At 40.9% G+C, this 27,583-nt stretch overlaps 1 protein-coding gene and 1 long non-coding RNA gene across 3 annotated transcripts in view; one reads left to right on the forward strand and one right to left on the reverse strand.

The window, feature by feature from the left end:
* Positions 1-27,583, reverse strand: part of LOC108704334 (zinc transporter ZIP11) — a 255,673-nt gene that overhangs the window by 178,786 nt on the left and 49,304 nt on the right. The gene's annotated exons all lie outside the window — the stretch shown is intronic.
* LOC108704335 overlaps positions 20,781-27,583 on the forward strand; it is a 38,821-nt gene continuing 32,018 nt past the window's right edge. Inside the window, exons 1-2 of the long non-coding RNA XR_001933571.2 lie at positions 20,781-21,140; positions 25,042-25,177. This is a non-coding gene — a long non-coding RNA (uncharacterized LOC108704335). The remainder of the gene's footprint in view (positions 21,141-25,041; positions 25,178-27,583) is intronic.

Consider the following 27,583-nt stretch of genomic DNA (forward strand, 5'->3'; position numbering starts at 1 on the left):
GTGCCAAAACAATCATATTGTGTTTATTTTGTGTATTAATAATTTAAGCAGACTTGTGTTGTGGTCCAAATTATGTAAATAAGATCCCTTGTCCAGAAACCCCCAGATCCCAAGCATTCCATTTGTGTGTATGTATATACAGTATATATATACATATATATATATATATATATATATATATATATATATATATATATATATTCATGCTATAGAACACAATGTGACTGCTCTTTGCATTCTACGTTCTGTTTCTCCTCTATGTTTATGTCTCAGAGCTCACTAAATCCACAGCTAGTAAAATGAAAATGTCAGATGCTTGGAAATGGACCTGAGGATTTAATAAAGACACTGACAGGAGGCGCTAAGCTTTATAAAGAAGAAAAATTAAAAGGGGTCTTCAGGCTGTCATGGGCGGCTTTACCCCAGAGGATTACTAGGATTGAGAGATGTAGCCTTTTGTATCAGTCAAAGCTGTAAAAGATTACATCTGATTAGAGATCTGTGTAAAAATATGTACTTGGTGCAAAATAACAGGAAATTAAGGGATGCTGCTATTTGGAAACTGGGGCCTAAAAATATCCCTCTTTCATGCTTAGAAATCATGTACATAGTAACATTTGAGATGATAAGTCATAATAGATGAAGAAAAATAGTAGCACAGTTATCAGCAGTTACATGTTATTTAGGATAAAAGAATCACCATAGCCACTCTGCCACTAACACCACTTGAACCCTTAAAAAAATTTTATGCATTTTTGCTGTGCCTTCTGAACTTGGCTTTTAAACTAAAATGATTCTACCTCAGTTGTTGGCTTTACATTTGTTTGAGACCTGCCAATTTCAAATATACGGTGACACAGAATTAAAGGCACTTACACCCCAAAGAAATCTCCTGATGAGAATAGAAATGGTAAACATATCAAAGAGAATGAGAACTAATTTTTGTTGTAAGTCCTAGGACCCCTCCAGGTCTTCCACTTGGAGACTCAAACTGAACCACTAAACCCCCAATACTGCCTATTTTCTGTACCAGTTCATAAAAAAATGAATTTAATACTTACCGTAAATTCCTTTTCCCTCAGTCCCGAAGGCAGCACTTACTTAGAGAGAGAGCTCCTCCTTTGGGTAGGAAAACACCGCCCAGCATAATAAAAAACTCCTCCCCTGTTCCCTACAAAAGGCTCCCTCGCCCATACCCCTTCAGTGATAAATAAGCAATAACACACCATAATGCCAAATATTTTAATAAAGGGAGGGAAAAAAACGTGCTGCCTTCGGGACTGAGGGAAAAGGAATTTACGGTAAGTATTAAATTAATTTTTTCCCTCACGTCCCTTGGCAGCACTTACTTAGAGAGTTTTTAAGCAATTTTTTGGGAGGGTTTAATTTGCTACAGTACTTAACACTGCTTTTGCAAAAGCCACTTCCCTGGGTGTACCCACGTTGAGTCTGTAATGGTTCGAGAAAGTTTTGAAACTTGACCAGGATGCTGTCCTGCAAATTTGGTCCACAGAGACTCCTGCACTTTCCGCCCATGAGGCTGACACTGCCCGAGTCGAATGTGCACGCAATCCCAAAGGAACTGGCTTTTGTTGCGATGTATATGCAATAGTAATTGCGTGTTTTATCCATCGGGATATTGACATCTTTGATGCGGTCTTGCCTTTCCTAATACCCGTATGTGCTATAAACAGGTTATTTGAGATTCTGAATTGTTGCACCACCTCCAGATATTTTAGGATACATCTTTTCACATCCAATAAGTGTAGATTTTCTCCATGTTTATTTTTAGGCTCCGGAAAAAAATCAGGTAAGACAATTTCAAAATTTATATGAAAGTCTGATGAAACTTTTGGTTTAAATGAAGGATCTGCTCTAAGAATTATCCTGTCTTGAAGAATTTGTAAATAAGGTTTCTTGCAGGATAAAGCCTGTATTTCACCAACTCTTCTGGCAGAGCAAATGGCTACCAGAAATACTGTTTTGATTGTAAGATGGAATAACGAGGCCTTTTCTAACGGTTCAAAGGGAGCTTTCTGTAGAACTTTAAGGACCATATCTAGATCCCACATTGGTGTTAACGGTTTGCTTTTTAGTCTTATGTTCTGCATTGCCTTTATCAATCTTTTCACCAATGGATGTTCTGCTAACGCTGTATTCTTAAAAGCTCCCAAAGCTGCTATGTGTACTTTAATAGTGTTTGGAGCTAGATTCTTAATGAATCCATCATGTAAGAAATCCAAAATCTTCGAAATGGAAGCTGTCTCTGGAAGTAATTGTTTTTTTAACACACCAATTCCTGAAACTTGTCCAGACTCTTTGGTAAATGTTATTGGTCACTTCTTTCCTGCTACATAGTAAGGTTTTTATCACCGCTGGTGAAAGGTTTTGTAAAATCAACGCATCCCTTTCAGTCTCCACGCGGTTAGTTGTAGCGGAATCAGATCTGGATATGAGATTGGCCCCTGCGTCAGCAGATCTTCCTTTCTGGGCAAAAGCCATGGTGGGCTTATTGACATTTGAATTAACTCCGAATACCAGCTTCTCCTTGGCCACGCTGGAGCTATTAGAATTACCTCTGCTGAGGTTAGTCGTATTTTCTGGACCACTTTGCCTACCAAAGGGAATGGTGGGAATATGTAGACACGACTGAAATTCCATGGTTGAGCCAACGCGTCCACCGCTACCTCTCCCTGACCACTTGTCAGTGAGAAGAATTTTGGCACTTTTTTGTTTTGCCTTGATGCCACGAGGTCTATTTCTGGAAAACCCCACTTTTTGCAAATTTGGAAGAATATTTCTTGACTTAAACTCCATTCTCTTGGGTGTAAATCCCTGCGACTTAAAAAGTCTGCTTTGAGATTTGAATGGCCTGAGATGTGACGAGCAACGAGGCTGTTTAGATTTTGTTCTGCCCACTTGATTATCCTTTTGGTTCTTTGGATAAGGTCTTGGCTTTTTAGACCTCCCTGATGATTTATGTAATAAGCGGTTGTCACATTGTCCGTGTGGATCAGAACATTCACGTTTCTTATATATGGGCCGAATGCCTTTAAGGCTCTCCACACTGCCTCCAGCTCTAAAGAATTTGCTGAAAGATCTGCCATACCATCTTCCCATCTTCCTTGTTTTGACAGTACTTGAAGATGAGCACCCCAGCCTCTTTTGCTTGCATCTGTTGTAATTAATTTTGCGGGTGTAGAAAACAATTGGGTCCCTTGCTCCAGATTCTCCATCTGTAGCCACCAAGTGAGTGATTTATTTAGTTCTTCTGGTAGTTGGATTTTCTTGTTTAGGGAATTCTTCTGGTGGTCCCATCTTGAATTTAGGAATCTTTGTAAATCTTTCATATGAGCCTGGGCCCAGGGAATAGCCACTATGGCTGCTGAAAAGAGTCCTAGGACTTCTGCAACTTGCTTTATAGAGGACAGTCTTCTTTTTTGTAATAATCTCACCTTGTTTTTGATTTTGATAGACTTTTCTGATGGTAACAACACCTTCCCCATTCTGGTATCCAAAATCATGCCCAGAAACTTTATATTTGTTGTGGGTTGAAGATTGGATTTTCCCCAATTTATAATCCATCCTAGAGTTTGCAGAGTTTGAACAGTTAAATTTAAGTGTTCCTGCAGAATGGCTCGAGATTTTGCTTTTATGAGGCAGTCGTCCAAATATGGTATTATTGAGACTCCTTGTGTTCTTAAAAAGGCTATAGCTGTCACCAATATTTTTGTAAATACCCTTGGGGCACTTGATATTCCAAATGGAAGTGCTGTAAATTGGAGATGTTCGATGAAAGTAGGGCCTTCTACTGCTATTCTTAGGAACCTCTGATGACATGGTCTTATTGGAACATGTAAATATGCGTTCTGTAAATCTAGCGTCACCATCTCTTCTCTTTCTTGAAGAGCTTGAATTGTAGATCGTATGGTTTCCATTTTGAATTTTTTCTTTCTTATAAAGCCATTTAGATACCTTAAGTCTATGACTGCTCTGAATTTCCCTTTTGGTTTTGGTACTAGGAAAATGGGAGAATAAACTCCTGAACCCCTTTCTTCTTGAGGTACTCGAATTAATACTCCTTGATCCTTGAAGTCTTGAATTGCCGAACATATAGCTTTCTTTTCTATTTCTCCTTTTGGAAGATATGTTTTTACAAATTTTGTTGGAGGAAAAGTCGAATTCGATGGAATAGCCTTTCTCTATTGTTTCTATTACCCATTTGTCGGATGTTATTTTCTTCCACTCCACTATAAATCTCTTTAATCTTCCTCCAACTTGTCTGGCGTCATGCTGAAAAAGGCCGTTGCTGGAAGTTTGTACGTCCTCTTCCTCTATTGGATCGCCCTCTAAACTGATTAAAGGATTTATCTTTTGATGTCTTCTGATTATTCCAGTCTTGCCGATATCTATATGAGGTACGAAACCCACGAAAAGGCAGTTTGGAAGTTCTTCTATCCTGAGGCAGACATCTCACTTTATCATCTGATTTCTTCTCCACTAGTAATTCCAATTCTGAACCAACAATTTTCCTCCTTCAAATGGAAGGTTAAGTAAGCGATTCTTCGATGCTATATCTGCTATCCATGGTTTTAACCATATAGCCCTTCTGGCTGATGTTGCGAATGCTGTGGATTTTGATAAAATATCTATTGAAGCTAAAGCAGCTTCAGTGAGAAAATCGGCTGCTGAAGATAACATGGGAAGATCTGACAAAAGCTTGTCTCTTGACACTCCTTTCTTCAAAGCCTTTTCCAATTGCGTGATCCATACTTTTAGTGATCTAGCTGCTGAAGCTGCAGCAATTGCCGGTCTGAACTCTGCTGCTGCTGCTAGAAAAGCCTTCCTTTTATTATTATTAACATGTATTTATATAGCGCCAACATATTGCGTAGCACTGTAAAGTAACTGTGATTATACAACTACATCACATGAATTACATACATAGAATATATGGAGTAACAAACATCACAATCAATACAGGTACAAAGAGGTGAGGAAGGCCCTACGCATAGGCATAAAGTCTAAAGGGAAGGGAGTAATACACAAGGTGTGGGAGTGGGCAAGATCGAAGTAAGTGGGTGAGAAATGTGGTGTTGTATGTGGTGTTGCGTTTGGTAGCTAAGCAGAGTGAGGGTAGGCTTCTCGAAAGAAGTGCGTTTTCAGAGATTTTTGAAAGCAGAAAGGTTGGGAGAAAGTCGGACAGATCGTGGGAGAGCGTTCCAGAGGAGGGGTGCAGCCCTTCCAAAGTCTTGAATGCGAGCATGTGAGGAGGTAATGAGAGAAGAGTTGAGTAGCAGGTCAGTAGAGGAGCGAAGTAAGCGAGTGGGTGAGTATATAGAGATGAGTTCAGAGATGTAGGGTGGAGCAGAGTTGTGAAGTGCTTTGAAAGTCAGTGTCATTAATTTGAATTTGATTCTGAAAGGCAACGGAAGCCAGTGCAGGGATTGACAGAATGGCGAGGCAGAGGAGGAGCGGTTGCTGAGGTGTATGAGCCTCGCAGCAGTGTTCATTATGGACTGGAGAGGTGACAGTCTCTGGAGGGGGAGGCCAATTAAAAGAGAGTTACAGTAGTCTAGACGCGATATGATGAGAGAGTGCACCATCAGCTTTTCTGTCCATAGGGTCTCTGAGACCTGCACTGACCTCCAGGGGAAGCGTTGTTCTCTTAATTGTCTGTGCCACTGGAGGATCTAATTTTGGAGCGTTATCCCAATCTTTAGAGTCAGCCGCATCAAAAGGAAATAACATATTAAATTTTTTCTGCAATACAAATTTTCTATCTAAGTTAGACCACTGATTTTTAATTTTCCCTTTAATCGCTTCATCCAGTGGAAAACAGGCTTTCCGTTTATTAATATTTGCAAAAAGTTTGCTTGTTTTTTTCGGCGGTTCCGAAATATCTTCTAACCCCATTGTTTCTCTGACAGCTAAAATCAGAGATTCTATATCCTCCATGGGAAAAAAATCTTCCAAGTCAGAACATTTTGATTCTGAATCCAATTTATGTTTTGATGAACATGGCTCATTTGAATCATCTGAAGAAATATTCTCATAAAGGGGGCTGTCTTCAATAGATACATCTCTATCCTGTTTAGCTTGATTAAATGATTCAAAAGCTTGGAGCATTGCACCCTTCATCAATGATACTAATTCATCTGAACTAGTAGCTGGAGTTGCTGGACGATTTATCTTTCCCTTACAGGTTAGACATAGTTTACTCCCCTCAGTGGATACAAATTTATTATCACAGCCCAAGCAATTAATCGAAGACATTTTCTTAGTGATATCTTTCTTATCCTTAGGTGATTCAATTTGGGGATCTTTGTTTTTGGTTTTATCCTTTGATTTGATTTTAGCCTCCCCTCTTTCAGGTGCAGTGTCAGCCATACTGAAAGACACAAGCAACAAGTGGAATGGTAATGGTTACTATTTCCCTAAGGCCATATCTATTTCCCGCAGATAAAAAGAAGGAAAGGCTTACTTGTGTGGTGAGTGCGCAGCGTTTGGTGACCTGGACAGCAAGTGTACACCCAGGAGCGGCAATCCGCCATTACACGGCATGTTGTATATAGACGCTGCCGAAAACCCGGAAGTGACGTATGCGTCAACGTCACTTCCGCCGCTACGTCCCCCAAGCTCACGGCTATTGCGCGCACAGCAGGAGGCCGGTCATCTGAGCGGCGCCCTAACTTTTAGTCCGTTATTCGTTTCTCACCGGAGGCATATTAATTTAAAAAGCGCCCGATATTCCTGCTATTTTCTTCGGGGGCATAGTCATCTGACAGGCGCCCGAATCATAATCTGACATCCAACGGAGGCACAGTCATCTGACAGGCGCCCGTAGTTTTCTTTGCCAGATTTATTTATTTATTTTTTCTTCTTCTGCTGACGATGTTCCTCATCCGGTAGGAAAAAAACACTGAAGGGGTATGGGCGAGGGAGCCTTTTGTAGGGAACAGGGGAGGAGTTTTTTATTATGCTGGGCGGTGTTTTCCTACCCAAAGGAGGAGCTCTCTCTCTAAGTAAGTGCTGCCAAGGGACGTGAGGGAAAAGCAGAGTAGCCCACTGTGGTAGAGGGCCACAATCTTATGCCTCTAGATGTTCCCCTCGCGGCAATAACAAGCCAAAAGCAGAGTCAAGTCTGGATTGGGTTCAACAGGTACAGCAAATGGGGAAGAACTGGGGGTCCACAGCGATGCAGAAGGGTAGGGTGAAGGTATCCTGAGAAGGCCTAGGGGTTTTAAAAAAAGGGCTTTGTGGCAATGTACAAAAAATGCACAAGACTAGAAATAACAAGGGGCTGATTCACTAACTTCCAGTGAAGGATTCGAAGTAAAAAAACTTCGAATTTCGAAGTTTTTTTTTGGGCTACTTCGACCATCGAATGGGCTATTTCGACAACGACTACGACTTCGAATCGAAGGATTCGTAGTAAAAATCGTTCGACTATTCGACCATTCGATAGTCGAAGTACTGTCTCTTTAAAAAAAACTTCGACCCCCTAGTTCGGCATCTAAAAGCTACCGAAGTCAATGTTAGCCTATGGGGAAGGTCGCCATAGGCTTGGCTAACTTTTTTTGATCGAAGGATATTCCTTCGAATCGTTAGATTCGAAGGATTTAATCGTTCGATTCGAAGGATTTAATCGTTCGATCGAAGGAATAATCCTTCGATCGTTCGATCGTACTATCTGTGCTAAATCCTTCGACTTCGATATTCGAAGTCGAAGGATTTCAATTCCTAGTCGAATATCGAGGGTTAATTAACCCTCGATATTCGACCCTTAGTGAATCAGCCCCCAAGTGTGTAAATAAACTTAAAAGTCAAAGTAGTATAGGTGTCATGTTTGCAGTCCTTTTTACTTAATTAAAAAGATTTTTACTTTGCTGTTGGAAATTTACTTTGTGCCAGGCATCTTCAGATATATCTAAAGGTTATATATTAGGTATACAAAGACAAGCTATGTTATGGGACCCATAATAAATATACCAATAGTTCCTATATGCATCATGGAACTTGAATACTTTTTATTATTTGCTATTCTACTTTGGATGTATAAATGCCAGCACTAAGCCAATATGCACATTGGCACTGCCTTCATTGGAGCGGCATGTAAAGATTGAAGCAGAGTTAAAGGGATGGTTCACCTTCAGGTTAACTTTTATTTTGTTATAGAATGGTGAATTCTTAACCAATTTCAATTGGTCTTGCCATTTATTTATTTATTTTTTTAAAGATTTTATTTATTTGTAATTTTAACAAGAGAGAAAAAAAGAAGAGAAAGAAGAAGAAGAGAAAGAAGGAAGAAGAGAAGAGGAGTCTCAGGGGTCGCTGAGAGCGCACATTGTTACATAGTACATTGTTCCATACAATTACCATTATATCTCACTGTTATGCCTGGGCTAATACCCAAGTCCCCCAAATCTCATCAAACTTCCTAGGGCATCCTCTCGTGATATAGATTAACTTCTGCTTGGAAAGAGAGTCATTAATTAATTGCTTCCAGAGGTTAAGGGGAGGAGCGGACGTCGACTTCCACTGCAGCAAGATCGCTTTTTTGGCATAATATAGTAATTGTAAATAGCACAATCTTTGGTATTTACTCAAAGTGCAATCTGTTACAATACCCAGTAGACACGTAAGAGGGGAACAAATACCCGGGAGATCAAGAGCTGTTGCCATATATTGCGTCACAGTACCCCAGAACTGCTGGATTTCTGGGCATTCCCAGAAGACATGAAGATACGTTCCCGCTGCGTTTCCGCATTTGGGGCAAACATCTAATGCATTAGGGAACATCTTAGCCAGTCTATACGGAGTATAGTACACTCTATTCAAAAATTTTATTTGAATAAATCTATCCCTCATTGAAATTGTTATGTCTGGCACTTGTTTCAATGCATCCCTCCACATTTCCTCATCCAATTCAGGAATGTCCCTTTCCCATTTGTGTCTAATTTTATCTAAAGGGTTAGTGCCCGCATTCAATAGAAGAGTATAGCACATTGAGAGTGGTTTCCGCAACCCTGCTTTAAGTAGGTATTTCTCTATCGTTGTTTCCGCAGTCGGTAGCGGCCTAGTAGGGAATTGTGATAAGAATGCGTGCTTAAGTTGCAGGTATCGGAATTTCATATTGGAAGGGAGATTGTACTCTTGTTTTAGAGTCGGGAACGGTTTAAGTTCTCCCCCCATCGCAATATCCCCCAGTACCCTAATGCCAAGATTGGCCCAACAACTAACTTCTGGTACAAGTTGAAATTGAGGTAAATTACTGTTGCTCCATAGGGGGGTCCAGATGGACCAGGTTAGAGGGTCAGTCCTAACCAGCTGCAGCTCTTTTTGGAATGCACGAGCCACAGTCAACATAGGCAAAGTAGTAGCATAGTACTGGGACAGACCCCTGTATAGTGACCTAGCCAGACCTTCAAAAGAGCCTACTGCCGCTGCCTCCAAGACCACAGCTTGGTTATCCAGTTTTGGGTTTAGCCACCAATGCGCGAAGACCAATTGGCTAGCCAGAAAGTACAGTTTAAGGTCTGGCAGGGCTAAACCACCTCCTGTTAAGGGGGCACAAAGTGTCTTAAATGCTATGCGTGGATGCCCCCCCGCCCATAGGAAGTTTCTGAGCAGTCTATCTACCCGCTTAAACCAACCTGCACATGGGGTTATAGGAGAGTTCTGAAAGGCATAAAGAAATTTTGGTAAGCTAACCATCTTGAAGATATTCACCCTACCAGGCAGTGAGAGTGGGAGCTCTTGCCACGTAGTAAGTTTGGCAGAAAGTGCCTTCACTATAGGGTCTAGGTTGAGAGCAGCATATTGCTGCAGATCCCTGTGTATCTCTATCCCAAGATATTTGAAAGTATCGACTACTTGCAAGTTTCCTATTCTCATGGGGCAATTCACTGGAAGTGGATCTATGGGGAAAATAACCGATTTACTTTCATTGACCTTAAGTCCTGAAAATCCGCCAAAAGTGGCTACTGTTTGCAGGAGGGCTGTAAGTAAATTAACATGTCATCCGCATAGAGAGACAATTTTTCTATCACCGTTCCCAACTTAAGCCCCTCAACCTGCCGGTTAGCTCTAATTTGTATTGCATGGGGCTCTATGGCGAGAGCAAACAATAATGGCGACAGGGGGCATCCCTGACGTGTTCCCCTTTCCAAGTACACCACGCTAGACAGTATGCCATTTACCAGAACGCTCGCCTGTGGACGTGCATACAAGGCACGAATCCAAGTCCTAAACCTCGGACCTATGTTATAGCGTGCCAATACCTCCCATAAGTAAGACCAATCCACAGTGTCAAAGGCTTTAGCCGTATCAAGCGACACCACAACTCTCTGCCCTCTATTTTCATGTTGAAGTGAAAGATTAGTATAGAGACGTCTCAAGTTAATGTTGGTGGACTTACTGGGCATGAAACCAGTTTGATCCGGGTGGACAAGCTTTTCAATAACGCCCTTGAGCCAGCTAGCTAAAATCTTGGCAAATATTTTAAGATCGCAATTTAGTAAGGAAATAGGGCGGTACGAGTCACATTGGTCAGGGGGTTTACCAGGTTTAGGGATTAACGTTATATACGCAGGCCCGGACTGGCAATCTGTGGGTTCTGGCAAATGCCAGAGGGGCTGCTATAAGGTCCCATAGAAAGTCAGTATTTAGTGGGCTGGTGGGGGCTGTTTGGGCCTCTGTGTACCTGAAATGCCAGGGCCTATTTTAGTTCTCAGTCCGGACCTGCCTGGTAGCAGGAGTCCGGCAGTGCTGTGGTCGGGGTAATATCATTAAACCAGGCGCTGAGTTTGGGGGCAAGAAGATTACTGTGCTGCTTATACCATTCACCTGGAATACCATCAGGGCCAGGAGTTTTATTTGGTGGCAGATCCTTTATGGCCTTTTCTATCTCATCTTGGGAAATATCTATATCAAGCTGAGCTCCTTGTTCATCAGATAACCGGGGGAATCCAATGGAACTAAGATACTCCGCAAGTTCAGTGGGGGGAGCAGACGGGGGGGCAGCATATGTGGATTGGTAGTATCGGCCAAATGTATCAGCAAGCTCTTGACGTTCAGTAACCAGGTCACCAGCGCTATTATACACCCCTCTAATGACAGTACGTGAAAGAGCCCCTCGCGCCAGCATTGCTAACAGCTTCCCATTTTTGTCGCCTTTATCAAACCAAGCCTATATAACTCTTTCTGGGAAAATTTATCTACATACAGTAAGTCAAGTTGCCTTTGGGCTGCGGCCATTTGGGTTGCCTTTTCAGCAGAAGGGGTCTCGGCCAACTCCTTCTCCGCCTCCAATAGCCTAGTACGGGATTGGGCCACCTCCGAGTCTACCTGTTTTCTTACTGACTTGATAAGTGAAATATAAGTCCCCCTAATAAAGGCTTTAGCCGCATCCCAGATTACCAAGTCTGACGCCGTGCCCTCATTAGCCTCCCAGTATAGTGCCAGTGCATGAGGAATGTCCTCAACCATTTTGGGGTGCTGCACCCATTTGGGAGATAGCCGCCACTGCGTGTCGCCGCGAATAGGCTTGGTTCTAATCCGTAGGCTCATTGGAGCATGATCGGAGCATATTCTGGGTAATATCAGTACTTCCTCCATTACTTGCAATATCTCATTAGTGACTAGATACAAATCTATACGGGAGAGAGCAGCCGTAGCTGACGAATAGCATGTAAATTGGGTGGACTGCGGATTTTTCCACCGCCAAGCATCTGTTAATCCCAAAGTAGCAGCCCACTGGGCAAAAGAGAGGGAGTCATGGGGGTTGGGTTTAAGTCTATCTGTGTCAGGGTTCAGGACCATATTAAAGTCCCCCGCCCAGATCGTAGGGAAGTGTCCAAACATAGCAACCTTCAGTGCTATTTCATTTAACAGATGTGCATCCGCTGGGGGGGGGAAGGTAGACATTAATTATAAGATAGGAGGTTCCCAAAATCTGAGCATGAAGTATTAGGTATCTGCCAAACCTGTCAGAAGTTAGGCCTTCCAGATGGAAGTTGAGGGATTTCCGGACAAGAATCGCCACCCCCCTAGAGTGGGAAGAGTATTCTGACGTATAAGCAGCGGACACCCAGTGGCGTTTAAGGGCACGTGTGCGTTGCCCCACTAAGTGCGTTTCCTGGAGGAGCATGAGGTCTGCGCCAGACTTTTTTAACGTATCTAAAATAACTGATTTCTTAACTTTGTTATTGAGCCCTCTGACATTCCATGTAAGAACTTTAAAGTTGCCCGCAGCCATCTAGAAAACAATACAATACGTTTGAGGCAGGCCATCCGGGGCAACCCCACGGCTCCAGCCCACCATATGTCTGATGTGTACCCATTACAGGTGAAAAGTCACAGGCATCTAGCCCGGGGATGCCCCATCTGCCCAACCTCGCAATAACATCACAGTGATGCAATTCGACCCGTGAGACAAAGATTAAGGAAAGAAAAAGAGCAAAGATCAGATACAAGAAATACATTCCCCAAAGAAAAACAAAAAAACCCCCCTCCCGGTATCCTCCCCTAACGTTGCCATTTATTTTTAATAGTTTATTTCAAATGGGGGTCACTGACCCCATCTAAAAAAATGCTCTGTAAGGCTACAAATTTATTGTTACTGCTAATTTTTATTACTCATCTTTCAATTCAGGCCTCATTTTCATATTCCAGTCTCTTATTCATATCAATGTATGGATGCTATGGTTATTTGGACCCTAGCAACCAGATTGCTGAAATTAGAAACGTGAGAGTTGCTGAATAAAAAAGCTAAATAACTAAACCAACTGCAAATCAACTCAGAATATCACTCTCTACATCATACTTAAAGATAATTTAAAGGTGAAAACCCCTTTAATAGCTAGGTGTAGAAGGTGTAGCTAGGTGGAGAATACAGACTGGGAGACAATATGGTAACAACTCAATGGGCCCATTTATTAAACCTCGATTTTTTTCTGGTAGAGTTTTTTAGGGGAAAAATCTTTTTTTGTGGAAAAAATAAAAATTCAGATTTTTAGAGATTTATTATACCCCAAAGCTGCTAAAATTCAAATCCAAAAATACTCCATCTCAAACCTGTCGAGGTCATGTAGAAGTCAGTGGCAGATGTCCCTGAAGCTGACTCTTGACAGCATGATCTGTGCTGGATAATAAATTTTGGTTTTCGCAGAGACAATTTGAAGTTTTTTGTAGCATCAATTGTATGATACAAATTGATGCTCGACTTTGGTGCGACTTTTGTCGCTCTGACTTTTTCGAGAAAAGTTATTGATAAATGAGTGAAATTCATGGAGGGATGTTTGATCGACTTTGTTTTAATAAAAAAAATAGATTAATTCAAGTTTTAGTAAATTAGCTCCCGAATGTCACGATTGTTCATAAATGTGTGGGTGAAAGTACTTGCGGCATAGTGCCATGTTTGTGCTTGCAAATGTGTACTGCTGCCAGTGTATATCAAACATTGACTGATTTAATATCACTAACCGGGGAACCTGTATGAGAAAAGCTATGGATTAAAAGGTCTTGAGTAATATCATGTTAATCACAGTGTGTGCACTTGAGAGCTTATAACAAACAAGCTGAGAGCCTGTCCCAATGATTTAACTGCGTATCTAGACCTGAACCTTTGAGGCAACTATAACCATTTTCACATAACCCTCCACTGCATGTATGAAATATTAAAGCTCCATGAACAGCCAAAGCTGTTAGCACAGGTTCCTAAAACAGCTCTGATCGTGGTATGCTAGAAATAAACTAATTAACAGGATATACTATGTCACTTTATTTAAATAGGTCATTATCAACATTTTCATTAAATAGATTTTGTGCTGTGGTGGGACATGAGATATCATAAGGTCTGCTTCATCTATACTAAACCCTACTGTGTTTTACATTTTGTATGTTTATTATCATGGTGTGCTCTCTAATGGACCAAGCTACTACTGGGAACACATTTTGTAAACTGCCATAAGTGGAAAATGGTCAGAGAACAAGATGGTAGATGTTGTACTAAATTAAATGTTGGTTTATTTAATATAAAACCTAGTACTTAAAGGACAAAAATCTGATCTCTAACATTGGAACCCAGCCTGGTGCTCCTTTTTACCGTTAAAAATGGCCATTTTAGCACCCTCAGATTCCATGCTTTGGAATCCTAATCTGCAATGCCCCATCAGCTAAATATTCCTCCTATATAGCCCAAGATATTGCCATCCACTTGAAAGCCAAAACCATTAGCACTGCTCACTGGTCTGTGCCAGAACTGAGATTCAAATGTAGAAATGGAACATACCTCTTCCATACGTATTCTCACTCTATATATTCTTATATATATCCCCTCTTCAGATGAATATTTGATACTGGGGAACCCTGGAGCTACCACCACCACCTTCAAACTACACCAGACTTGTGCCCAGTGAATTGGATGCAAATGCTTGTTTTAACACCCACTTTCGAATGTACACAACCCCCACTCTGAAAAAGCTAGATGCAACCTCAACCAGATTTGCATCAAAACACAAATGATGTCTGTTTTAATGCATCGGATGCTATTTTCTGGGGTGCAACTCAGTGCACCCCAGAAAATACAATGGAATTGTAGGAAAACCTGTATTATGTATGTAAAACAAGGCAATCAGCATCCTAAATTGCGCTCTCTAATTGCATTCATAAACAACCCGTATAGAGAAGAAATGCCCTGTGCACACAATGAGATAAGGCTTCATATAAAATATATTTATAAACTGTAACCCATTTTGTGTGGTTTTTATCTCTCCTTCAGGCACTTCACATATATTCTAGTTCTGGAAATATGGAACAATGTAAAATCTATTCTTTTTGTATTTTTTTTTAATAGTGAAAGGCGCCGGGGTGCTTAGAAACGCCACCAGGAAATTAAAAAACACCATCATGCAATTGATTCTCATTTCCTTTTATTACTGAAATAAAACTTGTCACTAGGAAATGTGACCTTCAGAATAGCTCATTTCCAGCTCTAACTTTGTTTGCAAAATTCAATTTTTGCTCAGTACCCAACAGTGCAGTATTTTATAGATCTACCTGCCCATCAATCTCAGTAATGCTGGAAAATCCTCTCATATAAGCCAGCAGTCAGTTGAGGTTAACGCCTCAACAGACCAGAGAATAAATATTTTGCTTAATAAACAAAAAGTCTTTAATAAGTAAAGAATATTAATGCCTTTACAGAAAATACTTACCATTATATACAGTATAACATATAATAAAATGTCCTATTTCTTTAGTGCAAGGGGGAGTAAAGTATGAGTGTGAGGAAGCATAAGAGTATTGTTTAGGCTATAAAGCTTTTAGCACTTGTTACTTTTCTTTTCTGTTTGTTTCCAACCTGGAATTTAAAATACAAATTCAAAGCAAATGCCAACTGTACACAGCAAAGATCAATATCCTAGTATGGAGAGTAGCCAAACACTTGGGGGCATATTTACTATGCTGTGTGAAACAAAATTAGATGAAATAACAGTGTAAAAAGCTGTGTAAAATAAATGGTGAATTTATCAAGATGTGTGTAATTTTACGCCATGCAAACGCCAGATTTGCTGCCGTTATTTTACATTGCTTCCGACAGAAGTCAGTCTAAGAAAAAAAACTTGTAAACATTTAACGTTTTTTACACAGCAAAACCTCCTGATGTGTGGTGTATTATCCTGATTTTTTTGACACAGCATAATAAAAAATCCCCCTCAGTGTTCATTATTGCAGCACTTTATAGGTCATACAACCCAAAAAGTCATGTAGTTAACTGCTCCTCTCCATAGAGCTATCTTGTAATTTCAAATGCAGCCCTATGCTACTCTCACTACAATCCTCCAACCTGAATTAACTTTTGGAAACCTCTTATGCCCCCTCCCTTTTTTGTCTACAATGGCATATTCATATGTAGTATACTGCAACCAGGGGTGGCACACTGTGCACGCAATACTCACTTGGTGCCTGAAGTAGGAGGACAGTATTTGTGGAACCCAGAAGGGAAATGATGGTGACATGGGATGAGGCTCCTTAAATGGCATGGGCTGCTGGCTGGGAAAGTGGCACAACAACCCAATAACATAAGTGCAATTGTGGCCTAAACATTTGGTAAAGTTCTGTTGGTGGTGGCATGGCTGTAGGTACAACAGAAATATCCTTGAGTATGGGACTGTTTGTATGTTAGTGGTGTACTCTCACACCATAACTTGATGCCTCAAGTATTCTTCTTTTAGGAGCACTTACTGTGTCACATTTCCTTGGTTTTATGCCTTTAATGGTTTAGTTATTTTTTGTACCCTGGTTCAGTACATACCATATTAGGCACAATAGCAGAGGGGCAGGCGGTCCAGCCAGAATGCCTCCAAGAATGCTCCATTCACAACAGTGCTACAGAATCTATCATTATTAGCACGAGGCCATTGCGATACTAACATGCTAAGTAAAATATGACATGCACCAATGTGCCAGAAAAATGAAAAGTGTACTCTCAATTTAGCCTCCTTATCTCTCCATACATGGATCTGTTCTGTTTCTGTAACTGGACACGATTACTTCCCTGAATGTTTTCACTTACTGACTCTGTTCAACTTCTGTTTGATCAACTTGCCTTTGATTAGTAAAACTGCACTGTTTCTCTCACACTATATAAATATATATGTATTTATAATTATATGTCTAGCATCTCTTCCAGTAGCCATTTTGACAGTGAATTTTAGAAGAAGTTAACAAATAAGACAGATATAAAAAAAAATGTCTGTGCAGTCAATGCCAGATATGAAAATATAAAAATATTAGACCTTTACCAAAAAGGATTTTAAATCTTGTCTTTTCTTCTGCGTCTATTTTGAGGAGAGACTGTTACTGTGGGATGATTTTTAAAACAGGACAAGTTAGCATGCACTTGCATAGATCAGGGAATGTGCTCTGATCACTTTTTCTCCTTTGTATATTTAGGCCTGGGACACACTGGGCGATTTGGGAAGATTTAGTCGCCTGGCGACTAATCGCCGCGACTTTTCTCCCCGAATGCCTCCCCTCGCTCTGCGCCTGGCTAAAATGAAAAATCGCCTGCGCTAATCACACGCGGCGATTCGTTTTCCGAAGTCGCCCGAAGTTGCCTCACGAGGAAACTTCGGGCGACTTCGGAAAACGAATCGCCGCGTGTGATTAGCGCAGGCGATTTTTCATTTTAGCCAGGTGCAGAGCGAGGGGAGGCATTCGGGGAAGATTGGTCGTGGAAAGACGCGGCGATTAGTCGCCAGGCGACTAAATCTCCCCAAATCGCCCAGTGTGTCCCAGCCCTTATTGCTTTCATAGCATAGAAAGAAAAAATGCTTTCAGAAAGGGATGCCAAACAATTATATACAGGGTGTGTGTGTGTGTGGGGGGATGTGATTAAGAGACTGTAGAAGACCCTGATAAAATCCAAAATGTTGGTATGGACTGTAGGCTGAGCTATAAACATTATGAGAATGTGACAGAGGAGAATTATGCAGGGAAACAGTAAAATTGAGGGAATTATCAGGACAGTAACAGCACCAATAAAGAGAATCCAACAGCATATTTATTTTACAGACTACTGATCAGGAACATCCCACGCATATCTCAGCAAAATAAAGCAAGTAAATTGTATTAGGAAAGGCAATTGAGGAAGAGGATACAAACAAAGGAACAGGACAACTGTCAGTCATTAAACTTTTAGGGGGGAATGCAATTAAAAATCACAAGCGTTATTTAAAATATCATTTTTGCAAATGTTTGGCACTGCTTGCAATGTAAATTACATCTCAACAGCCAGACAAACACATTTCTGAGATTAATAAAGGGATAATAATGAGATACCAACTAGTCTGAATAGCTCAAGTTTATGAAGTCTATCCCTACTTCTTAGGACAAATGTTTGTCACCTGGTGTTTTCTGGTTAACAGATCTTTCCGTAATTTTCTACTAAGAAACCATGTACACATTAAATAAACCCAATAGGCTGGTTTTGCTATCAATAAGGATTAATTATATCTTATGCACAAAAAGGAGAGAAATAGAAAGAGCTGGCCCTCACAGTTGCACCTTCCCATATATAACCTCCGAAGTAGTTGGAAGCATTGAAACACGGATCAATTCACCACATCCAAACACGGATCAATTCACCACATCCAACCCCTTCACCCTCGTAGTACACCCTCCCGATCCGTTTTACAATAAAGGTCCCTATCAGACGTCCTGCCTAGCTGAAGCTAAAAGGCGCATCTTTTAGCTTCAGCTAGGCAGGACGTCTGATAGGGACCTTTATTGTAAAACGGATCGGGAGGGTGTACTACGAGGGTGAAGGGGTTGGATGTGGTGAATTGATCCGTGGGCCAGAACTTCAGCTCTCTATAGAAATCAAGCACCGAAGCAAAACGGCATTATCACTGTAGGGTACGCTACTGCGGGTGGTGAAACATGAGGGTGAAGGGGTTGGAACTGGCTGAATGAACCGTGTACTAGAATTTATTAGCGATAAAATAGACATTTATCAGCAAGGCAAGTTAGCCGTTTGCTGATTAGGTTCACAATCCATACCCAACATCCATTGAGATTAACCTATTGTTGGGTTAAATAGCTGCTCAGCACTGTCCGTGATAACCCTCCATTACTGGTCAATCAACGTCCTGTTTCTCGCTGTTCTTTTAACCTTTATATATTATTTTTGTATGGACATCTATTTTAAATACAGATTAAAAGTTATGTTTTAATTTCAATGCTTCCAACTACTTCGGAGGTTATATATGGGAAGGTGCAACTGTGAGGGCCAGCTCTTTCTATTTCTCTCCTTTTTGTGCATATAACTGTTATTTGGCTTTGCACACCATATACTGTATTTGATGGTTGGTGCTCCCCAACACCATATATTCTTTTCCGTTAATTATATCTTAGTTTGGATCAAGTACAAGGTACTGTTTTATTATTACATTATTAAATCATTTTAAAAATGTGGACAAATCTGGATAAAATGGAGTCTATGGGAGATGGCCTTTCCGTAATTCGGCGCTTTCTGCATCTCATACCTGAGTATCAGTGAAACAATTACTAATTTTCCAACATGTCAGTAGATGGTAAAAACAGCCTATGGGGAGGATAAGAAAGCTGTATTGGCAGTGGCTGTACACCATCAGCATACTGACTTAGCTGGTGACAAAATGCATATGAATATATAAGAATAATGGACTAAATTGGGAGAACACAAATTCTTATACAGCACATACATCTATGAGACTGTATTTTTATAGATAAGTCTCAAAATTTATTGTTTTAAAGGTTTTCGGTGGTTTCTTTTTCCTTAGCCACCAAATATTTAATTGTATTGCATATTAATTTAAAGGAATAGTTCAGTGTGAAAATAAAAACTGGATAAATACATAGGCTGTGCAAAATAAAAAATGTTTCTAATATAGTTAGTTAGCCAAAAATGTAATATATAAAGACTGGAGTGAACAGATGTCTAATAAAACAACCAGAATCCAACTTCCTGCTTTTCAGCTCTATAACTCTGAGTTAGTCAGCGACTTGAAGGGGGGCCACATGGTACATTTCTGTTCAGTGAGTTTGTAATTGATCCTCAGCATTCAGCTCAGATTCAAAAGCAACAGATATGACCCATGTGGCCCCCCTTCAAGTCTCTGATTGGTTACTGCCTGGTAGCCAGGGTAACCAGTTAGTGTAAACCAAGAGATCTGAAAAGCAGGAAGTAGTGATCTGACTGACATAATATACATCAAATCACTCCAGACTTTATACATTACATTTTTGGCTAACTAACTTTATTAGAAACATTTTTTATTTTGCACAGCCTGTCTATTTACACAGTTTTTATTTTTACACAGAACAATTCCTTTAAAGTTACTTTTTAGTTAAAGGCAAAAACTTATTGTGATTAAGGCTACCACAATCCTGTAGCTCAAAACAGTCATACTGCAGTGACTTTTGCTCTTTACTTCACTATTGTTTATGTAATGAATAATTAATTCAGATTTACACTACATGGCAGTTCATTAAACAGTGCATGAATTAAATAATCAGCCGCAGCATCATAGTCTATGACAAATGAACCTCATTTTCAGCTTGATGATTTCCAATGAGCCCTGAACTCACTCAGCATCTCTCCAGAACATACAGAGCATATACAGTGTCACGCAGACTAAAAATTATCTAACAATCAGAAATGGAAAAATTCCGTAGACAGTTGTAAAGCCGTGAAATATTATTACAGGGTTGCTGAACCTCTCTGCTAGTATAGCAAGTTCACTAAAGAAAAAGCATAGTTTCTAGCCACATTCAGTGGTATAGCTAGATATTACTGGGCCTCACAGCAAATGATTTTTCAGGCCCCCAAAATGTCTAGAGCTTGACAAGCTATACATACAGTTTATAGGTACCGTTTAAAGGAGAAGTAAAGTTAAAAAACGATACCTATTTCTTTCTGTTTACCAACAGCCCCCCTCCTGAAACGCCATATTAAAAGTGTCTATTTAGTAGTGGCTTTGTGTACCCTTGTTCGTTAGTTTCTCCACCGTTCAAACTTTGGCGCCGCCATTTTCCATTCGGTACCTCACTTCCGCCTCTACTGTACTGCGCATGCGCATCATTTCAGACCAACAGCCTCTAAACAAGGAGGCATTAAAACAAAGTTAAAATAAAGGCTTCCTTTTATTAAACATGTATTTAGACAGACCTCTGTCAGACAGACCAAAACGCTGGGAATATTTAGCTGAGAATATTGAGCTGACCTCCGTTGCTCAGCTCCTGTGCTCACTGCCAAGCTGTAAATTAAAACCGGAGTGAGCGCAGGAGCATGTAAGCTTCAACAGGGAAGAAGCATCGCGATTGGCGGTTGAGTGAAAGCAGGCGGGGGCAGAGGTCAGGAATGAGGAAAGGCTAAATCACGTGCCTGCAACGTCAGCTCTTCAAAGGAAAGCCACAATATACTCATGCGCATGTGCAGGGCACTGCTGTGAATGATTGCGCATGCGTGTGCCCTAATAGGACTCGTTTTTGGACTGCAGCCAGGGAATGCTTCCATATACAGCTTTGAGCTTTCTTCAAAAACGATGACAGCACAAACCTTAGTAGAAAAACGAATGAGGGAATGCTTACTGGTAAGGATACTTTTATTTCATGGTCATCAGTTAGAGCTTTATTTGATTTTTGACTTTACTTCTCCTTTAAGAAACAGACAGTAAGGGATGAAAGGTATTTGAAATTACAGTTTAAGAGTTCCTGTGTAAACCTATATCAGGGTTCTCCCTAACAAGCTGAAGATGTATTTGCATTAAGCCTACATACAGTAAACTTTGAAATATAGAAGGCTGTGGGAACTTTTAAAAGATATTTGCAACTGATGCTATAGGTTTTTTTTTATTTTTTATTAAATCACATTTTAGATTTAGTGTCCCATTAAAATAGCCAGCACATGAAATTGTTATTCAAATGAATCTTGGCTTCACAATACAGCTGGAAAATATGAGCACATGGCATGCTGATGAGTGGGAACACACATAAACATTACTAAGTGGATCAAACTTATTGGGTGCTTGTCAAGTGCATGATGCATGATGGCCAGGCACCATTTTTAGTTGCCATATTAAGCAATAGTGTGGAAGCAGAAACACTTTTTTCACAAATATTTAGTACCTAAACTTGCACCTTACAACCTTTACCAAAACAGTAAGAGCACATAATAAAAAAGATCCAATGCACAAAGGTGTTATTATGCTTGAGTTAATGCTTAAGCCTGCTGCACTATTTCCATAGTAAGCACTGGCCCGGGGTTATCAGATAAGTGAAAACTATCACTGGGGGTGCATAACATTTGGCACCTCCAGTGATTGAACCTCTCCCTCTTCTTTAAAAGCTGCTGTGATTCAGCAACAAAGATTGAGCAACTTTGCTGTTTTGATTGATTCCTGGTTCCTGACCCTCCTTCTGTTTCTGATCATGCTGCCTGCCCCTGACTTTTGCCTGGATTTCGACTTTGAGCCTTTTAACCCCTTGTGTACCACATATTGGACTGCTCTTGCCTGTCTGTAATGCTGCTTCCTTCTTGGTCCAGTCTTCAACAACAGTGAAAGCCCGCAGGCCCTGACAATGCCTTGGACTTACAGACATTGCCCTGACAGTTCCTTTTAATATACTGTTCAATAGGAACAGACACAAATTTCGTTTTCATTGTTAACTGTTTCATGATATATTTTGATTTGGCCAATCAGCGAATAAACCACTATTTTCTGGGTATTATTAACTTTGAGTAAGGTTTACAAGAGACCAGTCGACAGCTTATTGGCCCGTGTATCTAGCAGAAAGTTGTCGATCAGAATGTAGATCGGACAGGCCTAAAAATCCCGTCGGACCACGGCCACATCTGTCAGTTGATGCGGTCCCGCGATCCGACCGCTGGTGGGAATCCTATACAAATCAATCATTCAGCCATAGTTTCAATAATATTAAGGACACCAATGCTGTGTTTACACCAAATTTTGCTGTAATTGACCTCCAAGCTGCACTTTCTCAAATATTCTGAAGAGAAAATATGCATTCTCTCCAAATCTGTACCTACCTGGCCTTTAGTCTGGCCCCCAAATCAAGGCTCTGAGCCCCCCTAGGGGAGAAAGTCCCACAGTTTGGGAACAGCTAATAATGACCAAAACACAATCCCCAGTCATATTACTTTATTTTATATAACAGCAATTAAATCTATATCACAGTAGCCACAAAAGGAATTAATGCAACAGGACAGATTGATGGCTATTATCATAAGGCAGTGTCATTTTAATTATCAAGGATAAAACTGTAGGAACACTTAGCAAAGAGTAAAATATACCAGTGGTATGTTTCTTACCATCATCAAACATCTGCATATAAACTAAGCTTAGTAAAGTCATTTGAAACCGAAATGTAAAACAATTTACATGGATTTCATAAAATGATTCTGAAATAATAATGTGTCTGTCGGACCATATTACACTACATAAGGGGAAAAAAAATTTTGGTTCACAATGACAAATAGACACAACTTTCTGTTCTCATAGCAATGATTTCCAAAAACCTGCCAGGAAAAACGTCTGCAGCAAATATCTTATTAGCAAAGCCTTTCCCTGTCGAAAAAACAGATGATATAAACCATTGCTCCCTAAATCCTCCACTTAAAGAAATGCAGAGCAGGATTAGGGTCTGTAGATGTAAACGTGCGTTTAAACAGCTTGCCTCTGCTCTTTTCCTTACAAAAAGCTACTCTTGGCTCTATAAACAGCCAGAAATCATTTTGAATTAAAAGGATTATATGTGGGGAGACCGAGCCACCAAAATAAAGGTCTCCTCTAGAGTTTAATGGATTAGAAACTCTTTACATTCTAGGTTGTTAGTTTTTGTTAGTGTGACATTTGTACCCATCGTTCTTTCTATCGCAAAAACAAAAACACATTCAGTCTTCGTTTATTCGCTAGCACACAGATTTGCCCTGAAGCCTTGCATTATTCTTTGTTTTCCTTGGCCTCCAAAGAAATCCACATGCACTGTACACACAATAACATGTACAGTAACCGTAAATAAGAGTTGCCAGGCAATGCACAGGGTGTGTTTTGCTTTGTTCAATACATGAAATATAACAGCTACAGTATATTAACTTACAGTGTACACAGGATAATATATACATTTCATTAAATCGTACCCAAGGCAGGAGACTTTTTAGTATGTAAAGGACAAGGAAATACTGTACTTAACAGCAGCTGCTACATTTGAAACTTAGGCCGGGGCTGGCCAGGGTACTGATCTTTAGAGGCAAAATAGTGGTAACATGGCTCATGGTAAATTAATTTATGGTAAACAAGGCCTATTTTAAACCTATTTTTTTAGTGGCATTATACCTTGTACATGTGACTTTACAAAAATGAGTGGGTGTCCTGGTGTATGGGGTGGTGATGAGTAACTAACTTGTTCACTGTTGACTGCACAGGCTCAACAGGACCATTTAACACTCATTAATTGCAATATTTCCAGTAAAATCTGCATTTCTTCTTGTACTGAAAATTTAGAAGAATGAGTGTGTGTGTGTGGGGGGGGGTAAGCATTTCTAACTTGTGCTTGTTTTTTCCCCCTCATTCCAAGGCCATTTACTAAGTTACCATGGATACAGCCACGTTCTGATGCCGTGATAGGAGAGAGAGGGAGAGGTGGGCATCACTGTTGAGACATTTTCACATTGGTTTCTACGCTTTTAAACTGCCAAATTGCTTAGAGATTTTTCCCACACTTGACTGGAGAGTGGTTTCATTGCAGAGAATAACGCGCCCCACTTTCTTTTATAAAAATGTCACAGACAGGATGAAACAAATGCCCAGGTTTAACTGTTTGCATGCCAGCAAAACATGAAAAGCAACAGCCTACTCAGAAAACCCCAAGTTTATGTATTCCTGAAAATGAAGTAGCTTGTTTTATAGCAAAAAGGCACAGGGTCTGCAATGTACTTCTGTTTCTGGAAGCGGATTACATTTTTTTTAATGGCTACACTCAGGAGGGCTGGAAGGAAGTAAAACATTTAAAAATAATGGGGCTCCCTAACTAAATATAACTGCATGGAAATTATATATATTTATATTTAGAATTACTGTATACAGGTATGGGGCCTGTTATCCAGAATGCTTGGAACCTGGGTTTTTTTTTATATTATAGATTTTTTTAGGGGAGCCAGTTTAATTATGAGAGTAAATGCACAACCCAAGAACTGGTTTAGAAATAGTTCTGTAACTTAGTTTAAAAGGGTTGTTCTGTTCACCTTCCAACAAACCCCTTCCAACTGGACTTTTAGCAAATAGTGATAAGTTTAGGTGGAAATGGGGTCTGGCTGTACATATGTAGAACTGGGCAGATGATGATCTAAAATGATTTACTTTGGGAGATGTGTGGCAACATTTAAAATGTGAAAACAATGTCTATTTGAAGGGTGGGAGCTTTATGGTCGCTATGTCAATTTAAAAAAAACATGCAATTCTATTTTTATTCTAGAAATAAATCCATGAATAACACAGTAGAAAGAAAGCTGAAAATCCAATTGGTTTATGAGGAACCAAACCAAAGGAGAAGAACCTGGAGCCCTGATGAGGAGTGGCTTGCAGACAAAGAGAATCTTGCATAAGAAAGGGTATGCAACATTTAAACTCTCACAACACTACTACTTAAATTTGCTCAAAGGCTATAGGAGCAGGCATGATCATGTTTGCTGTTCTCAAGCAATAAATTGCTTTACTTCATTTAGGGTGATGGCACACAAGTAGATTTGTCGCCCGCAGCAAAATCTTCGCTACCGAACACAACAAATCTCCAAAAAACTATTTTCATAGGATAAAATACAGACACTGCAAGTATTGCCCCCCTTTTCATTTTCCCAAAGTTTAAGCTGGCCATTGGCGCAACGATCCGATCGTACGAATCGTGGATTCGTATGAATTTCGGACCGTGTGTGGAGAGTCCCGACATCGGTCGTTTGGTTATCGGACAGGTTAGAAAATTTCTGTTGCCTGCCAATAATATCTCTGCATGTATTGACGATCGTACGATTTTCAGTGGGAGACTGTCACTAGCTTTGTCAGACATAACTATCGTACGATTGCTGTCAGAGGTAGTACATTGGCTGATCTGTTCTTTTACTACTTTATTTGATCGGAATGGTAAGACTTTGATCTGAATGGTTAGTGGCAGGTCGGGAGATGGGAAAGTCAGATCGTACGTTGATTCATACAATCGGATCTTTGCGTCTATGGCCAGCTTAAGTCAGGTCGCTACGAGTAATAGGTTTATCTTGTGTTATCTTTCGGGAGACTTGTTGCCGCTGTAGCGAAGCTTTAACCGGGGTGGACAAATCTTGCATGCCACTCTTAGTCTGGTTCATAATTCCCTTGCCATATCTTCAAGTCCGCAGGCCCAGTGGTCAGGGCAGGCAGGTCCTCAGGTCTAGATGCCAGGGCATACAAATCCTCAGAGGCTGGAAAAGGCAGATCTGCTGAAAAGAGGCAGGCTGTGGGCACAGGAGCTGGTTGGCTGGTTAATCGACACTGGAGCAGACATAGGCTGGGTAGCAGGCTAAGTCTGGGTTTCAGCATGGGCCCATGTACATAGAAGTCCATACAGTCCCCAACCAGTCCTCTAAATAGTAACTGTTTATGGCATATTACAACAGCCCCTCTGGCATATACCAGAATTCACAATATTCGGTCTGGGCATGCTGGGCAGTCAGCACAAGAGGGGACACAGGCTGGGTGGCCAGTTCAGGAGTGAATACAGGATGGGTAGCCGCCACAGGAGCGGATATAGGCTGGGTAGTGTGGGCACAGGAGCAGACACAGGCAGGGTAGCCAGCAAAGGAGACTGTAAACTTGACTGGAGGCACAGTGGCAGACAAAGGGGCAGACAAAGACAAGTCCATATAATAAAGTGCTGTGAAAGTAAGTAAATAAGCAAACAGCAAACGTTTATACAAACAGAGCAGGGGTCAAAACTGGGAGATCAGCATGCAGTAAAAGGGGGTAAGTAGGAAGGCGCTTACTAAGAACACTAGAACAATGAGCTCAGGAGCACTGAGCTCAAGAGCAAGGGACCAGACCAAGAAGTTGACTTGGTGATCTGCCTTGGTAGAGACTGAATGAAGCATAACAGATCTTATAACAGAGAAGTGCTCAAAATGCACTAGGCTAGAGCCAGACGATCCCTAAGAATGTGGATTCTCCTCAGGAGGCGAATTCACTGCCCTGCCTTTGTCTTTTGAAGGCAGGGTCAATTTTGTTACGAGATGCTTTCGGGGCCTTAATCCACCACGTCTGGCAGCAACTGAGTGGAAACAATGCTTCTGGGTGCAGGCAGAGCTGAAGAGCAGCAGATGCTCAGCCGGAGGAGAAAGCAGGCTGAGATCTGCAAATGTCTGGCCCTAGCCTAGGGAAAGAAGAATTTCACCGGCACACAGGAATTGTAGTAGCAGGGCAAGCCCTTGCTTGACAAAGGGGCGTGACCCCGAAACGTTGCACTACTGCATAATAAAATTGCAAGGGCTTGCCCTGCTACTACAATTGCTGTGTGCCGGTGAAATTCTTCTTACCCTTGTTGTGAGGCTGCCGATTCCTCTATCACTGGGCACCAGGATAAGAACCTTTGGGAGTGTGTGGTGTGCGGCTTCTCCATATTCTATTGGCCTAGCCTAGGGAATGCAGGCCAAAAATCCGCTGCCCTGCTGCTCTTCCACTCTTGCTCTGCCTGCACCCAGAAGCATTGTTTCCGCTCGGGTGTAGGGATAAGCAGCTGATTTCAGTGCAAAACGCTTCGTTTTGCATTTCGCAAAGAAATCCACCCTGCATTCAGAAAACAAGGGGAGCAACAGGGCAGTGGATTCTCTGCATTAGTAGAATCCGCAATCATTAATATCATCTTGCCCCCTAGCCTAAAATCCATGGTTTGGTGATGTCGCCAAACATGTGGATCTTTCCCCTGATATGCCAATTTAAAATGGAGCATAGGCTTAATCCAATCATTGGCCCTAGGGCCAAATAATCAGATACAA

The sequence above is a fragment of the Xenopus laevis genome, chromosome 9_10L (assembly GCF_017654675.1).
Source record: "Xenopus laevis strain J_2021 chromosome 9_10L, Xenopus_laevis_v10.1, whole genome shotgun sequence".
Taxonomy (NCBI): Eukaryota; Metazoa; Chordata; class Amphibia; order Anura; family Pipidae; genus Xenopus; species Xenopus laevis.